This window comes from Carcharhinus amblyrhynchos, unplaced genomic scaffold (genome assembly GCF_965287045.1).
Source record: "Carcharhinus amblyrhynchos unplaced genomic scaffold, sCarAmb.v2.hapA scaffold_67, whole genome shotgun sequence".
Taxonomy (NCBI): Eukaryota; Metazoa; Chordata; class Chondrichthyes; order Carcharhiniformes; family Carcharhinidae; genus Carcharhinus; species Carcharhinus amblyrhynchos.
In genome coordinates this window covers 229,476-248,561 of record NW_027649807.1, presented here as the reverse complement: position 1 = coordinate 248,561, position 19,086 = coordinate 229,476, and positions in this window count along the sequence as shown.

The window sequence follows — 19,086 nt, the reverse complement described above, 5'->3', positions numbered from 1 at the left end:
CTTGCTGCAACTGTACAGGGTACTGGTGAGGCCGCAGCTGGAGTACTGTGTGCAGTTTTGGTCGCCGCATTTGCGCAAGGATATTTTGGCCTTGGAGGGAGTGCAGAGGAGGTTCACTAGGCTGATACCGGAGATGAGGGGGTTGGACTATGAAGAGAGACTATATAGACTGGGTCTTTACTCATTGGAGTTTAGAAGGATGAGGGGGGATCTTACAGAGACATATAAGATAATGAAGGGGGTGGATAGGGTTGAGGTAGAGAGATTCTTCCCGCTCAGAAAGGACAGCAGGTCTAGAGGGCACAGCCTCAAGATAAGGGGGGGGTGCAGTTTAGATCTTCACTCAAAGGTTGGTGAATCTCTGGAATTCTCTGCCCGTTGAAGTGGTGGAGGCTACCTCGCTGAATATATTTTAGTCACGGGTAGATAGGTTTTTGACAGACAGGGGAATTAAGGGTTATGGGGAGAAAGCGGGAAAGTGGAGCTGATCCACTTCAGGTCAGCCATGATCTTATTGAATGGTGGGGTAGGCTCGAAGGGCTAGATGGCCTACTCGTGCTCCTATTTCTTATGTTCTTTAAAAAAGGGGCAGCATGGACAAGTTGGGCCAAAGGGCCTGTTTCCATGCTGTAAACTCTTTGATTCTATGACAAAGACTGTGCAGTGGTCACTGACACAGTCATGGACAATTGTATCTGCAGCAGGCACCTGTTCACCTGTTGCAGTCTCAGTCTAGCAACAATGTCCTTGAGGACCCAGCGAGCTCGGTCTGTGGTGGTACTATTGGTATGTTCTTGGTGATGGATATTGATGTTCCCCACCGAGTACATTCTGCGCCCTTGCCACCCACAGTGCTTGCAGCTACTTTTACTACTGTTTGGATTGTTCTAGACAGATGTGATAGTTGTCATGATAGCTCACTTAGCTATGATCTAGAGGTTACATGCAGCTTACTTCTTGGCATTCATTGCTTCAAGCATTAACATAGGTTGTCCCTTAAAGCCTGACTTTGGATGCTGAGTGACTGTCTATTCATTCGGCCATCTCCCAGCACTAACAGAACCGACCTTTTCATTCCTTTCTCTGGCCCCTCCTCCCAAACCGTCAATTGCTCCACTTCCTTACCTTTTCTCTTCACTTTCTTGTACTTTACAGTGAGATAAAACACACCTACCTGCACAAGCTTCAGGCAACACTTCTTAATATCTCCTTACCACACCTTTGGGTTATTTTTTATTAAATAGTTTACATGTTTAAACCATGATTATAAATGCAAGCTGGTATTTGTCTAACACATTTAATTTGTCTGTCCTTTAGATGCTATTCCCAGTCCCATTTTGTGTTACTGGTACATGAACATTGTAGGAAATGAATTTGGAAATTGTGGCCGGAAAGAAGATGGTTCCTTTGTCAGCTGCTCTATAAAGTGAGTATTATACGAGTGGATGTGCCTTGCAGCTGTCCAGCTGAAGAGCTAATGTTGAGACAGTGATTATGATCCTCAGAAGTAACTGGTTGCTTCTTGTAGCACCTGACCTTCCTGGAGAATTTTTCCCAGAAACACACCTTTGACCACATGGCAATCAAGCAGTGGTCAGCACGTAATGTCCTTGAGGCCCTGAGAGAAAAGAAGATGGTGGATCCTGTCGGATGGCTCCCTGAGCAGACTGTCAGTGTCATCTGGCAGAACAGGCGTTTGATAAGGTTCCCCCATGCAAGACTTCTTGAGAAGGTGAGTGGGCATGGGATCCAGGGGACTTTGGCCTTGTGGATCCAGAACTGGCTTGCCTGCAGAAGGCAGAGAGTGGTTGTGGATGGGTCTTTTTCTGCATGGGGGTCAGTCACCAGTGGAGTGCCCCAGGGATCTGTTCTAGGACCCTTGCTGTTTGTCATTTTCATAAATGACCTAGATGAGGAAGTGCAGGGATGGGTTAGCAAGTTCACAGATGATACGATGGTTGGTGGTGTTGTGGATGGTCTGGAGGGATGTCAGAAGTTGCAGAGAGACATAGATAGGATGCAAGACTGGGTGGAGAAATGGCAGATGGACTTCAACACAGATAAATATGTAGTGGTCCATTTTGGCAGGACCAATGGGATGAAGGAATACAATATCAAGGGTAGGAGTCTTAGCTGTGTTGAAGAGCAGAGGGATCTTGGGGTCCGGGTCCATAGGACTCTTAAATCGGCCTCACAGATGGAGGATGTGGTCAAGAAGGCGTATGGTGTACTGGCCTTCATTAATCGAGGGATTGAGTTTAGGAGTCGGGAGGTAATGCTGCAACTTTATAGGACCCTTGACAGACCCCGCTTGGAGTACTGTGTGCAGTTCTGGTCGCCTCACTATAGGAAGGACGTGGAAGCTATTGAAAGGGTACAGAGGAGATTTACAAGGATGTTGCCTGGATTGGGAGGCATGCCTGATGAAGATAGGTTGAGGGAGCTGGGACTCTTCTCCCTGGAGAGACGAAGGTTGAGAGGCGACCTGATAGAGGTTTATAAAATGTTGAGAGGAATAGATAGGGTGGATTCTCAGAGGCTATTTCCCAGAGCTGAAATGGTCGCTATGAGAGGACACAGATTTAAGGTGCTGGGAAGCAGGTACAGAGGAGATGTTAGGGGTAAGTTTTTCACTCAGAGGGTGGTGAGTGAATGGAATCGGCTGCCATCGGTGGTGGTGGAGGCGAACTCGCTGGGGTCTTTTAAAAGACTTCTGGATGAGTATATGGGATCTAATGGGATTAGGGATTATAGATAGGTCTATGGCTTAGTAGGTGTAGAAGTGATCGGCGCAACTAGTGGGCCGAAGGGCTTGTTTGTGCTGTAGTGTTCTATGTTCTATGTAGAATGCCTCATCACCAGAACTCACAAACAAGCACCAAGACCTGGCTTGGCTGGTGGTGAGAAGGGCGCTTCCAGTGAGACCCTTCATGTATGCTTGAGGCCTTAACACCACTCAAGATGCCCTTGAAGAGGCTGCGGGCATGATGAGACGGTCACTCACCTCCTTGTGCAATGTGCCTTTGCAAAGAAGATCTGGGGTGAGACGCAGTGGTATTTGTCGAGGTTCATCCCGAGCAGCTCGGTGACGCAGGACTCTGTTCTATGGGCTGTTTCCGGGGACACACACTGAGACAAATACCAACTGCTGCTTGAGGCTCATCAACTCATCATGTGTGTGAAGGACACACTTTGGTCCGCCCAAAACCTGCTGATCTTACAGTGTAAAGATTTGTCCTTGACCGAGGGTTGCAGACTGGCACATTCCAAGGTTCAGGACTATGTGCTGAGGGATGCTCTCAAGCTTGGGGCAACCACCGCAAAGGCACAATGGGGAAAGGCCACTTGTAAAGCCTTTCAATGGAGGCAGACTGAGAGCCTGGTAACTGTAGAACTCCCTTAGACTGTGTAACTGTATGCTGATCTGAAAAAAACAACAGCACACAGTGAAATCTGAAGAATGTATATAGTTTCAAGTACTGAAGTGTAATGAATGCAATGTCTCGTAAATGAACATCGTATAGTATTGGAAAAATGACTGGCATTTTTTGCACTGTTTATAATGGCTTATTTGAAAGGTTTTTTGTGAATAAAGTATATATTTGAAAATAAGAAAAAACTGACTGCTTCTCAGCCTTTTGGCTAAGATCAAGTGTAGCATCAACATGCTGTACTTGGTTGAAGTCATTAGGTTACATTTTACCTTCGTTTGAAGCCATTTTTAAAAGCGGCATCTCAGCCTTTTGAATAACATGCAAATGAGATCAAGCCTTGGAGGAGGAGCTACACCTACTCCAATCAGCTTGGATCATGTAGATCAAGCCCAGGATAGGAGGTGAGAGCCCTGTCTTGTCAGCTTGGATCGGGAATGTCCCAACTTGTTGAGACTCAGAATTAGACTTGATTTGATTGAATTGGAATAAAAACAAAAAAAACACTGGTAACAATGTGCCAAGAACACATACTACCGGAAGATTGGAGGACAGCAAATGTTGTCCCACTGTTTAAGAAGGGGAGAAGAGACTTCCCTGGGAATTATAGACCGGTGAGTCTTACTTCTGTGGTGGGTAATGTTTTGGAAAGGATTATTAGAGACAGGATTTATAGTTATTTGGAGAGTAATGAATTGATTAGAGACAGTCAGCATGGTTTTGTAGCGGGTAGGTCGTGCCTTACTAACCTTATCGAGTTCTTTGAGAAAGTGACCAAAGAGGTGGATAGGGGTAAGGCAGTTGACGTGGTATATATGGATTTTAGTAAGGCGTTTGATAAGGTTCACCATGGTAGGCTTCTGCAGAAAATGCAGATGTATGGGATTGGGGGTGATCTAGGGAATTGGATCAGGAATTGGCTAGCAGATAGGAGACAGAGGGTGGTGGTTGATGGTAAATATTCGTCATGGAGTTCGGTTACGAGTGGTGTGCCTCAGGGATCTGTTTTGGGGCCACTGCTGTTTGTAATTTTTATTAATGATCTGGATGAGGGTATAGTTGGGTGGATTAGTAAGTTTGCTGATGACACCAAAGTCGGAGGTGTGGTAGATTGTGAGGAAGGGTGTCATAGTTTGCAGGGTGACTTAGAAAGGTTGCAGAGCTGGGCCGCGAGGGGGCGGATGGAGTTTAATGTGGAGAAGTGTGAGGTAATTCATTTCGGTAGGAATAACAGATGTGTTGAGTATAGGGCTAACGGGAGGACTTTGAATAGTGTGGAGGAGCAGAGGGATCTAGGTGTATGTGTACATAGATCCCTGAAAGTTGGGAATCAAGTAGATAAGGTTGTTAAGAAGGCATACGGTGTCTTGGCGTTTATTGGTAGGGGGATTGAATTTAGGAGTCGCAGCGTCATGATGCAACTGTACACAACTCTGGTGCGGCCGCACTTGGAGTATTGTGTGCAGTTCTGGTCCCCACATTACAGGAAGGATGTAGAGGCTTTGGAGAGGGTGCAGAGGAGGTTTACCAGGATGTTGCCTGGTATGGAGGGAAGATCCTATGAGGAGAGACTGAGAGATTTGGGGTTGTTTTCGCTGGAAAGAAGGCGGCTAAGAGGGGACCTTATTGAAACATATAAGATGATTAGAGGTTTAGACAGGGTAGATAGTGATAGCCTTTTTCCTAGGATGGAGAAAGCTAGCACGAGGGGGCACGACTTTAAATTAAGGGGGGGTAGTTATAGGACTGATGTCAGGGGTAGGTTCTTTACCCAGAGGGTGGTGAGGGACTGGAATGCCCTGCCAGCTGCAGTTGTAAATGCGCCTAGTTTGGGGGCGTTTAAGAGATCTGTGGATAGGTTTATGGACGAAATGGGATTGGTTTAGATTAGTGGGTTAGTGTTGTTTTTTTTTGAAAGCTGGTCGGCGCAACATCGTGGGCCGAAGGGCCTGTTCTGCGCTGTAATGTTCTATGTTCTATGTTCTTAATAGTGTAGCTGTTCATAAAATAAATCCAGCATCTTACTTCCTGCTCAATCATACCTGGTCCTTCGCTTTGACAATAACTGTTCCTATGCATGTTGGGGAGGTAGTAGCGCAGAGATACTATCACTGGAGTAGTAATCCAGGGTAAGATCCGGGGACCCAGGTTCAAATCTGAGGCAGATAGTGGAATTTGAAATCAATAAAATTATGGAATTAAAATTCTCAGTAATATCCTAACCTCCGTATGACCCCAGACAACAGCAATGTTGTTGACTCCCACTGAAATAGCCCAGTAAACCACTCAGTTGTTTCAAATCACCATAAAACCTCAAAGGCCATCAACCTAGGCATTGGGAGAAACAATGGCAAACTCAGCCATGTTCAACCTACACTTGGGAGAGCTGTCTCACAAACTAGCCAAGCAACAGCCTGACATAGTCATATTAACAGAATCCTACCTTACAGATCATGCCCCAGACACTACCATTACAATTCCTGGGAATTATACTGCCAAGAAAGCAGCTTACCACCACCTTCTTAGGGGCAATTAGGAGTGGAAAGATAACACATTATAAATAGGACCAGGGTTAGGACATTTGGTCCTTCAAACCTCTTCCACAGTTCAAAATGATCATGGTTGATCCTCTTTCTCAATGGCTCATTTCCATGCTCTCCCATAAACCTTTAACACAATTTGTGTCTGGAAATCTTTATTTCCTTCTTAAAAATATTGAGTGATTTGGTCTCCACAGCTTTCCATGGTTGAGAATTCCACAGATTCACCACACACTGATTGGAAGTGCTTTCACTTCATCCTAAATGCCTACCCGATATCTTCGGACTGTGAATCCTTGTTATGGACTCTCAGCAAGAGGAAACATCATCCCCGCATCGCGTCTAGCCAACTCTGGCAGAACTTTACATTTTTTAATGAGACCATAAGACAAAAGGAGCAGAATTAGGCCACTTGGCCCATCAGGTCTTTTTCAGGATGGCAGCTGGTGATTAGTGGTGTGCCTCAGGGGTCAATGTTAGGACCACAATTTTCCACAATATACATTGAGGATCTCGAGGAAGATATGTGGAGGGACAGGTGGTATTGAAGAAGCATAGGGGCTGAAGAACATAGAACATTACAGCGCAGAACAGGCCCTTCGGCCCACGATGTTGCGCCAACCAATTAAAAAAGCAATGACCCTCTAACCTAAACCAATCCCTTTCCATCCATAAACCTATCCACGGATCTCTTAAACGCCTCCAAACTAGGCGCATTTACAACTGCAGCAGGCAGGGCATTCCAATCCCTCACCACCCTCTGGATAAAGAACCTACCTCTGACATCCGTCCTATAACTACCACCCCTTAATTTAAAGCTATGCCCCCTCGTGCTAGCTTTCTCCATCCGAGGAAAAAGGCTATCACTGTCCACCCTATCTAAACCTCTAATCATCTTGTATGTTTCAATAAGGTCCCCTCTTAGCCGCCTTCTTTCTAACGAAAACAACCTCAAATCCCTCAGTCTCTCCTCATAGGACCTTCCCTCCATACCAGGCAACATCCTGGTAAACCTCCTCTGCACCCTCTCCAATGCCTCCACATCCTTCCTATAATGTGGGGACCAGAACTGCACACAGTACTCCAAGTGCGGCCGCACCAGAGTTTTGTACAGTTGCAACATGATGTTGCGGCTCCTAAATTCAATCCCCCTACCAATAAACGCCAAGACACTGTATGCCTTCCTAACAACCTTATCTACTTGATTCCCAACTTTCAGGGATCTATGTACACATACACCTAGATCCCTCTGTTCATCCACACTATTCAGAGTCCTACCATGAGCCCTATACTCTACACATCTGTTATTCCTGCCAAAGTGAATTATTTGGAAGAAGGACTTGGACAGGTTAGGAGAGTGGGCAAAGAAGTGGCAGATGGAATACAATGTGGAAAAGTGTGAGGTTATGCGCGTTGGAAGGAGGAATGGAGGCATAGACTATTTTCTAAATGGGAAAATGCTCAGGAAATCAGAAACACAAAGGGACTCGAGAGTCATTATTCAAGATTCTCTTAAGGTTAACGTGCAGATTCAGTCGGCAGTTAGGAAGGCAAATGCAATTTTAGCATTCCTATTGAAAGCTAGAATACAGGAGCAGCGATGTACTTCTGAGGCTGTACAAGGTTCTAGTCAGACGCCATTTGGAGTTTTGGGCCCCATATCTAAGGAAGGATGCGCTGGCCTTGGAAAGGGTCCAGAGGAGGTTCACAAGAATGATCCCTGGAATGAAGAGCTTGTCGTATGAGGAATGGTTGAGGACTCGGGCTGGACTCATTGGAGTTCAGAAGGATGACGGGGGGATCTTATTGAAACTTACAGGATATTGTGAGGCCTGGATAGAGTGGATATGGAGAGGATATTTCCACTATTAGAAAAAACTTGAACCAGAGGGCACAAAATTTAGATCAGATTTGAGGAGGAACTTCTTCACTCAAAGGGTGGTGAATCTCTGGAATTCTCTGCCCGTTGAAGTGGTGGAGGCTGCCTCGCTGAATAGATTTAAGTCACGGGTAGATAGGTTTTTGACAGACAAGGGAATTAAGGGTTATGGGGAGAAAGCAGGAAAGTGGAGCTGATCCACTTCAGATCAGCCATGATCTTATTGAATGGCGGGGCAGGCTCGAAGGGCTAGATGGCCTACTACTGCTCCTATTTCTTATGTTCTTATGTAAACTCGGGCTAAAGAGATGAGGAGGAATTGCTTCAGCCAGTGAGTAGTGAACCTGTGGAACTCCTAGCCGCAGAAGGCTGTGGAGGCCAGGTCATTGAGTGCCTTGAGATAGGTTCCTGATTAATAAGGAGATCAGAGGTTATGGAGAAAAAGCAGGAAAAGGGATGAGAAAAATATCAGCCATGATTGAATGGCGGAGCAAACTTGATGGGCCGAATGGCCTAATTCTGCTCCTCTTATGATCTATACCGCTGCAACATCATTTGACAGTTTTTATATTCTATTCCCTGACTGATGAAGGCAAGCATGCCATATGCCTTCTTGACTCTCTTATCCACTTTCAGGGGACTGTGGACCTACATACTTAAATCCTTCTATATGTCAATGCTTCTAAGTGTCCTGCTATTTACTATATATTTCCCTCCTGTGTTGCCCTTCCAAAATATATCACCTCACATTCACCCACATTAAATTAAACATTAATAAAATGAGGGATCTGGGTGTGCAGGTCCACAGTTCTCTAAAAGTGGCAACACACTTGGCCAAGGCGATTAAGAAGGCTGATGGCATGCTTGCTTTCATCAGCCGGGGCATTGAGTACAAGAGTTGGGAAATCATGTTGCAGCTATATAAAACCTTGATTAGGCCTCATTTGGAGTACTGTGTGTAGTTGTGGTCACCACACTACCAAAAGGACATGGAACCTTTGGAGAGACTGCAAAGAAGGTTCACCAGGATGTTGCCTGTTCATGAGGGTGTTAGCTATGAGGAGAGGTTGAATAAACTAGAGTTGTTTTCACTGTAAAGATGGAGGCTGAGGGGAGACCTGATAGAGTTTTACAAAATTATGAGGCATAGACACAATGGATAGTTAGGCTTTTCCCTGAAGTGTGTCAATTACAAGGCAAGGGGTGGGGGGAGGTGGAAAGTTTAAGGGAGATGTGTAGGGGGAGTTTTTCATCCAGAGAGTGCTGGGTGCCTGGAATGCACTACCAGAGGAGGTGGTGGAAGCACTTTAGCAACATTTAAGAGGCATCTGGATGGGTATATGAATAGGGAGGGAATAGAGGGACACAGACTGTGTAAGGACAGAAGGTTTGCTTTTAATTTAGTTAGGGCAGTATGGTCGGTGCAGACTTGGAGGACTGAAGGTCCTGTTCCTGTGCTGTACAGTTCTTTGTTCTTGTTATTTGTTCTAAATTCTATCTGCTATTTTGTCACCCAAGTCTCCCGCTATCTATTTCTTGCTGTATACTTTGGCAATGTTCCTCATTATCTGCAACCCCTCAAATCATTGTGTTGTCTGCAAATTTACTAATCAGACCATCGACATTTTCCTCCAGATCATTTGTATACATTACAAACAACAGGGATTTCAGCACTGATCTCCCATCAGAAAAGCACCCTCTGTCTTCTATGACCAAGCAAATTCTGTATCCATCTTACCAGCTCACCACGGATCCCATGTGATTTCACCTTCTGCATCAGACTGCTGATGAGGGACCTTGTCAAAGGCCTTGCTAAAGTCCATATAGACAACGTCCACTGCCCCACTCCTATCAATCATCTTTGTCACCTCCTCAAAAAAACTGAATCAAGTTTGTGAGACATGACCTCTCCATACAATGCCATGCTGACTATCACTATTAGGTCCATATTTTTCCAAATGTGAGTAAATGCTGTGTCTAAAAATCTTCTCCAATAATTTTCCTACCACTGGTGTAGACTCAGTGGCCTGTAATCTCCCAGATTTCCCCTGTTTACAATGGACAGAGGCAGCAGATACATGGGAACATCACCATCTGCAAGATGCCCTCCAAGCCACTCACCATCTGACTTGGAAACATATCACCGTTTCTTCGCAGTCACCAGGTCAAAATCCTGGAATTCCCTCCCTAACGACATTGTGGGTCAACCTACAGAACATGGACTGCAACAGATTCAAAAACGTAGGAAAGAGTGCAGAAATGATTTACTAGGATGCTACTGGGACTTAGTGGTTTGAATTATGAGGACAGGCAAGGGAGGAAATTGCTGCGGCCTTGAGAGAAATCTTTGTATCCTCACTGGCTACAGGGAAGCTTATGATGCGGAGATGCCGGCATTGGACTGGGATAAACACAGTAAGAAGTATCACAACACCAGGTTAAAATCCAACAGGTTTATTTGGTAGCAAACAATACTAGCTTTTGGGGCTTTTTGCCTTCATCAGGTGAGTCCCAGAGGAGTGGAGAATAGCCAATGTTGTTCCTTTGTTTAAGAAGGGTAGCAAGAATAATCCATGTAAATACAGGCCAGTCAGCCTAATGTCAGTGGTAGGGAAATTATTAGAGAGAATTCTTCGAGACAAGATTTATTCCCATTTGGAAACAGCGAAAGACAACATGGTTTTGTGAAGAGGAGGTTGTGTCTCACGAAGTTGATCGAGTTCTTTGAGAAATTAACGAAGATGATTGACAAGGGTAGGGCAGTGGATGTTGTCTACGTGGACTTCAGTAAGGTCTTTGACAAGGTCCCTCAAGGCAGACTGATGCAGAAGGTGAAGTCGCATAGTATCAGAAGTGAGTGGCAAGGTGGATACAAAACTGGCTCGGTCAAAGAAGATAGAAGGTAGCAGTGGAAGGGTGTGTTTCTGAATGGAGGGCTGTGACACGTGGTGTTCCTCAGGGATCAGTGCTGGAATCTTTATAAATGATTTGGAGGAAATGTAACTGGTTTCATTAGTAAACTTGCAGACGACACAAAGGTTTGTGGATTTGCGGATAGCTATGAGGACCATCAGAGGATGCAGCAGGATATAGATCGATTGGAGACTTGGGCGAAGAGTTGGCAGCTGGAGTTTAATTTGGACAAATGTGAGGTAATGCATTTTGGAAGGTCTAATACAGATAGGAAATATACAGTAAATGGCAGAACCCTTATGAGTATTGATAGGCAAAGGGGTCTGAGTGTACAGGTACAAAGGTCACAGAAAATGGCAATGCAGGTGGAGAAGGTAGTCAAGAAGGCATACGGCATGCTTGTCTTCATTGGCCGGGGTATTGAGTTTCAAAATTGGCAATTTATATTGCAGCTTTATAGAACCTTAGTGAGGCCGCACTTGGAATATAGTGTTCAATTCTGGTCACCACACTACCAGAAGGATGTGGAGGCTTTGGAGAGGGTACAGAAAAGATTTACCAGCATGTTGCCTGGTATGGAGGGCATTAGCTATAAGGAGAGGTTGGAGAAACTTGGTTTGTTCTCACTGGAGCGATGGAGGTTGAGGGGAGACCTGATAGAAGTCTACAAGATTATGAGAGGCATCGACAGAGTGGATAGTCAAAAGCTTTTTCCCAGGGTGGAAGAGTTAATTACTGGGGGGCACAGGTTTAAGGTGAAAGGGGCAAGGTTTAAAGGAGATGTGTGAGGCAGATTTTTTACATAGAAACTAGGTGCCTGGAGCTCGTTGCCGGGAGAAGTACTGGAAGCGGATACGTAGTGAGTTTTAAGGGGCTTCTTGACAATACATGAATAGAATGGGAATAGAAGGATATAGTCCCTGGAAGGTTAGGGGGTTTTAGTTAAGTCGAGTAGCATGATCAGTGCAGGCTTGGAGGGGCGAAGGACCTGTTCCTGTGCCATAATTTTCTTTGTTCTTTTGAGAGGCTGGATAGACTGGGACTTTTTCCCCTGTGCATAGGAAGTTCAGGGATGATCTTATAGAGGTCTATAAAGTAATGAGAGGCATAGACAAGGTAGATAGTCAATATCTTTTTCCAAAGGTCGAGGAGACTAGAACTAGAGGGCATATGTTTAAGCTGAGAGGAGAGAGATACAAAAGAGTCCAGAGGGGCAACTTTTTCACATAGATGGTGGTGTTGGGAACAAACTCCAGAGGCAGTACTAAAGGCAGGTACAATTTTATTTAACTAGCATTTAGACAGCTTACATGGGTAAGAAGGGTATAGGGGGATATGGGCCAAACATGGGCAATTGGGACTAGCTTAGTGGTTAAAAAAAGAGGCAGCATGGACAAGTTGGGCCAAAGGACTTGTTGCTATCCTATAAACCTCTATGACTCTAAGGCAGTTCACCACTACCTTCTCAAGCACAAGTAGAGATGAGCAATAAATGCTGACCAGCCAGTGATGGCCACGGCCTATGAACAAATGAATAAAAGAAAGAGCTAATCAGATTTGGACGTCCAGGAGGAACACTGAAATATTGGATGGGATAATCATAAAGAGAGAGGAAGTACTCGAAGGGTTGGAATCCTTGAAAGTTGATACATCACCAGGGTCAGGTTCTGAGACCACTGAAGGTGGTCAGGGAAGACCCAGCAGATGCTCTGAGGATGACTTTTCCAATCCTCACGAGATACAGGTGAGGTATTGGGGGAATGGAGAAATGCAAATGTAGATCCATTGTTAAAAAGGGGATCAAAGGAAATGCCAAACAATTATCGGCCAGTTAGTCAGATTTAAGGGGCAACTAGATGAATGCATGAATAGGGTGGGAATGGAAGGATACGGACTCCGTAAGTGCATACAGTTTTAATTTAGGCAGGCATCATATTGATGCAGGCTTTGATGCCTGAAGGGGCTGTAACTGGGCTGTACTTTTCTTTGTTCTTTTTTCTTGTCTTACCTTGGTGCTGGGTAAGTTAGTAGAGTCAGTCCTGAGAGATAGAATTCACTATCACATAGAAAGAAATGGAGTTGCCACGGATGGGTTGCCTGAATTCATTAAGGAATCTCTCAAACTTGATTACATTCTTTGAGGAAATGATGAGAAGGTTTGATGAGGAGAGTGCAGTGGATGTTGTGTACATGGATTTTAGCAAAGGTTCTGCATGGCTGATTGGTCAGCAAAGTAAAAGCCTGTGGGATACAGGGTAATGTGGCAAACTGGATCAAAGCTGTCTTCGTAACAGAAAGCAAAGGATACAATACAGTATGAATATCTCCCACTTTCTATGGCTTTTAGCTTTGACAAAGGCTCATCTGGACTCAAAACATTAGCTCTTTTCTCTCCTTACAGATGCTGCCAGATCTGCTGAGATTTTCCAGCATTTTCTCATTTGGTGTCAGATTCTAGCATCTGAATTTGCTTTGATTTTTACAAAAATGTTGCCAGAGCTAGAAAAATGTAGCTGTGAGGAGAGTTTGGATAGGTGGACACAATTATGAGGGGAAGACCTAGGGTCCAATTTTACTGTCAAGTTGCAGCCATTTTCGGGTGCGAAAATTTGGTAAAGTCGGGCATGAGGCAAGTAGCGTGATCTGTGCCTGCCTCCACACCAATCCCCCTTTACCAAGGCCCAAAAATGACCATGATTGGGACCCCACCCAAAACAGGCACCACAGCCATGCATTTAAATTAATTTAATTGGCTGCGCGCCCAACCTCTCCGGCACTTCCTCTTTACCACCGCATTTGCCCATCCAGAATTGGCACGAAACAGACATGCTCCATAAAGTCCAATTTGGGCGCTCCAGTTAGCGAGGAGATAAGTGCTGAGTGGGTCCAATTGCTCTCTGCTTCAGATTGGTGGTGGGGTTGTGGGGGAGTCCGCTGCCACTCTGCCTGACATCAGTGAGGGTGATGGGGGACCTGCTGCCACTCTGCCTGAGATCAGTAAGGGGGAAGGGGGGTTTGCTGCCACTCTGCCTGAGATCAGTAAGGGTGAGGAGGTTCGCTGCCACTCTGCCTAAGATCAGTAAGGATGAAGGGGGCCCGCTGACACTATGCCTGAGATCAGTGGGGATGAAGGTGGTCTGCTGCCACTTTGTCTGTGATCAGGGAGGTCGCTGCCATTTTGCCTGGGATCAGTGAGGGGGAAAGGGACTCCGCTGCCATTCTGCCTGGGCTCAGTAAGGGGGAATGGGAGTCCGCTGCCAGTCTGCCTGAGATCATTTTGAAAAACCTGATGGTCAAAATTTTGAAAAACCTGAGGGTCCATAAGGCCCCTGGGCCAGATGGGATAGAACATAGAACATTACAGCGCAGAACAGGCCCTTCGGCCCACGATGTTGCGCCGACCAGTTACAAAAACAATGACCCACTAGCCTATACCAATCCCTTTTCGTCCATAAACCTATCCAGAGATCTCTTAAACGCCCCCAAACTAGACGCATTTACAACTGCAGCAGGCAGGGCATTCCAATCCCTCACCACCCGCTGGGTAAAGAACCTACCCCTGACATCCGTCCTGTAGCTACCCCCCCTTAATTTAAAGCCATGCCCCCTCGTGCTAGCTTTCTCCATCCGAGGAAAAAGGCTATCACTATCCACCCTATCTAAACCTCTAATCATCTTATATGTTTTAATAAGATCCCCTCTTAGCCGCCTTCTTTCCAACGAAAACAACCCTAAATCCCTCAGTCTCTCCTCATAGGACCTTCCCTCCATACCAGGCAACATCCTAGTAAACCTCCTCTGCACCCTCTCCAACGCCTCCACATCCTTCTTGTAATGCGGGGACCAGAACTGCACACAGTACTCCAAGTGCGGCCGCACTAGAGTAGTGTACAGTTGCAACATGACGCTGCGACTCCTAAATTCAATCCCCCTACCAATAAACGCCAAGACACCGTACGCCTTCTTAACAACCTTATCTACTTGATTCCCAACTTTCAGGGATCTATGTACACATACACCTAGATCCCTCTGTTCATCCACACTATTCAAAGTCCTCCCGTTAGCCCTATACTCGACACATCTGTTGCTCCTACCAAAGTGAATTACCTCACACTTCTCCGCATTAAATTCCATCCGCCACCTCTCGGCCCAGCTCTGCAACCTATCTAAGTCTCCCTGCAGACTATGACACCCTTCCTCACAATCTACCACACCTCCAACTTTGGTGTCATCAGCAAATTTACTAATCCACCCAACTATACCCTCATCCAGATCATTAATAAAAATTACAAACAACAGTGGCCCCAAAACAGATCCCTGAGGCACACCACTCGTAACTGAACTCCATGATGAATATTTACCATCAACCACCACCCTCTGTCTCCTATCTGATAGCCAATTCCTGATCCAACTTCCTAGATTACCCACAATCCCATACATCTGCATTTTCTGCAGAAGCCTACCATGGTGAACCTTATCGAACGCCTTACTAAAATCCATATATACCACGTCAACTGCCTTGCCCCCATCCACCTCTTTGGTCACCTTCTCAAAAAACTCAATAAGGTTAGTAAGGCACGACCTACCCGCTACAAAACCATGCTGACTATTTCTAATCAATTCATTACACTCCAAATAACTATAAATCCTATCCCTAATAATTTTTTCTAAAACCTTGCCCACAACAGAAGTAAGACTCACCGGTCTATAATTCCCGGCAAAGTCTCTGTTCCCCTTCTTAAACAATGGGACAACATTTGCTATCCTCCAATCCTCCGGGACTACACCAGAGACCAATGACGACCTGAAGATCAGAGCCAGAGGCTCTGCAATCACCTCTCTAGCCTCCCAGAGAATCCTAGGGTAGATCCCATCCGGACCAGGGGACTTATCTATTTTCAGCCCCTCAAGAATTTCCAGCACATCCCCCTTATCAACCGTAATACTGTCTATTTTACACCCCTGCAACCCAATGTCCTCATCAGCTATATTCATGTCCCCCTGCGTGAACACCGAAGAGAAATATTGGTTCAATACTTCTCCAATGTCCTCCGGTTCCACACACAACTTCCCCCTGCTGTCTGTAACTGGCCCTAATCTTGCCCTGACCAACCTTCTGTTCTTGACATACCTATAGAACGCCTTAGGATTCTCCTTAATCCTATCAGCCAAAGTCTTCTCATGTCCTCTTTCAGCCCTTCTCAACTCACTCTTCAACTCCCTCCTAGCCAATCTAAAGCTTTCTAGTGCACTATCTGAGCCCTCCAATCTCATCCGAACATAAGCCTCCTTTTTTTTTTAACCATCGACTCAACTCTTTTAGTGCACCACGGTTCCCTAGATCTACCAAATCCTCCATGCCTGACAGGGACATACCTATCAAGGACTCGCAGTAGCTGCTCCTTGAAAAAACTCCACATTTCGGACGTTCCCAGTCCCTGTAATCTCCTAGTCCAATCTATGCTTCCTAATTCACTCCTAATAGCCTCATAATTGCCCTTACCCCAGCTAAAACTACTGACCCGAGGTTCATGCCTATCCCTTCCCATCACTAAAGTGAACGTAACCGAATTGTGGTCACTATCACCAAAATGCACACCAACTTCCAAGTCTAGCACCTGGTCTGGCTCATTTCCCAGCACCAAATCCAATATAGCCTCACCTCTAGTTGGCCTATCTACATACTGAGTCAAAAAACCTTCCTGCACGCTTTGTACAAACACTGACCCCTCTAGCGAGCTAGAACTATAGCAATTCCAATCAATATTCGTAAAGTTAAAATCCCCCATAACAATTACCCTATTACTTTCACTCCTAACCAGGATTGTCTCCGCAATCCTTTCCTCAACCTCTCTAGAACTTTTAGGAGGTCTATAAAAGACTCCCAACAGGGTGACCTCTCCTCTCCTATTTCTAATCTCTGCCCATACTACCTCAACTGACAAGTCCTCATCAAACTTCCTCTCCGACACTGTGATACAGTCCTTGACTAGCAATGCTACCCCACCCCCCCTTCTACCTTCATCTCTACTCCGACTAAAGCATTTGTACCCCGGAACCTGCAACAACCATTCCTGACCCTGCTCTATCCATGTCTCTGAAATGGCCACAACATCAAAGTCCCAGGTACTGATCCACGCTGCAAGTTCATCCACTTTATTGCGAATACTCCTCGCATTAAAGTACACACATTTCAAACCCTGCTCCGCCCCACCCCCACTATGCCGTGCCTTGCATTCCCCAACTATGCCCCCCTCACTTTCACCCCCTTTCCTCACTATCCCTCCCCCCCTCCGAATCAGTTTAAACCTCCCTGCATCGCCTTTGCAAATTTACCCCCCAGGATATTGATTCCCCTCTGGTTCAGGTGTAGACCATCCCTCTTATAGAGGTCCCACCTTCCCCAGAATGAGCCCCAATTGCTCAAGTACCTGAACATCCTAGGATACTTTGGGAGGCAAGGGATGAGATTGCGGAGCCTTTAGCTTTGATCTTTGGGTCCTCACTGTCCACAGGGATTGTCATGATGTGGAGATGCCAGCGTTGGACAGGAGTAAAACAGAAAGAAACAGGGATTGTGCCAGAGGACTGGAGTGTGGCAAATGTTGTTCCTGTCTTCAAGAAAGGAAATCGGAATGACCCTGGTAATTATAGGCCAGTTTGTCTTATTTCGGTGGTCGGCAAATTAATGGAAAGGGTCCTGAGAGATAGGATTTATGCCATTTGGAAAGGTGCAGTTTAATCCAGAATAGTCAGCATGGCTTCATGAGGGGTAAGTCCTGCCTCACAAATTTGATTGAATTCTTTGAGGAGGTAACTAAGTGTGCAGACAAAGGTAGAGCAGTTGATGTCATATACATGGATTTTAGTAAAGTGTTTGATAAGGTTCCCTATGGTAGCCTCGTGAAGAAAGTAATGAGGTATGGGATAGAAGGAAATTTGGCCGATTGGATAAGTAACTGGCTGTCTCATGGAAGACAGAGGGTGGTGGTGAAGAGAAAGTTTTCAGGCTGGAGGCCACTTACTAGCGGTGTACCACAGGGATCAGTGCTGGGTCCTCTGCTATTTGTGATTTTTATCAATGACTTGGAGGAGGGGGCTGAAGGGTGGATTAGTAAATTTGCTGATGACACCAAGATTGGTGGAGTAGTGGATGAGGTGGAGGGCTCTTGGAGGCTGCAAAGAGACATTGATAGGATGCAGAGCTGGACAGAAAAGTGGCAGATGGAGTTTAACCCTGATTAGTGTGAGGTGATTCATTTTGGTAGGACAAACTTGAATGCAGATTGCAGTGTCAATAGCAGGGTTCTGAGGAATGTGGAGGAACAGAGAGATCTTGGGGTTCATATCCACAGACCTCTGAAAGTTGCTACTCAAGTGGATAGAACCGCGAAGAAGGCTTATAATGTGTTCGCGTTTATTAACAGGGGGATTGAGTTTAAGGGGTTATGCTGCCACTATACCAGACGTTGGTGAGACCACATTTGGAATATTGTAGGGAGCGCGTTGGAAGGTAGGTCTGCTGAGGAGCGGTGGAGGATCTTTAAGGAGATCTTTCTTGGTGCTCAGCAGAAATTTATTCCGATGGTTAAAAAGGACTGTAGGAGGAGAGGTAATAAGCCGTGGATAACGAAGGAGGTGAAGGAAAGTGTTAAATTAAAAGCGGAAGCGTTTAGAGTAGCTAAGAGTAGTGGGCGAGAAGAGGATTGGGAGACGTTTAAATGTCAACAAAGATTGGCAAAGAAGTTGATAAAGAAGGGTAGGAGAAACTATGAAGCTGGGCTTGCGCTTAATATAAAAAAGGATAGCAAGAGTTTTTATAAATATATAAAAAAGAAGAGGCTGGCTAAGGTGAACGTTGGACCCTTAGAGGATGAGAGGGGGGACTTAGTGGTAGGGGATGGAGAAATGGCTGAGGTCTTGAATAACTTTTTTGTTTCGGTCTTCACGGAGGAGGCCGTGAATAATTTGCCGGGTGTTAGCAATGGAAAGGTGGTAGGACTGGAGGGTCTCAATGACATTATTGTTACTAGAGAGGTGGTGCTCAACAGACTGGAGGGACTGATTGTGGACAAGTCCCCAGGACCGGATGGAATGCATCCAAGGGTTCTGAAAGAAATGGCGGAGGTGATAGCGGATGCCTTGGTGGTTATTTTCCAAACGTCGCTGGATTCCGGGGAAGTGCCGGAAGATTGGAAAACGGCTAATGTTACGCCGTTGTTTAAGAAGGGTGCCAGGCAAAAGGCAGGGAATTATAGGCCGGTTAGTTTAACGTCTGTTCTAGGTAAAATGTTAGAATCCGTCATCAAGGAGGAAATAGCGA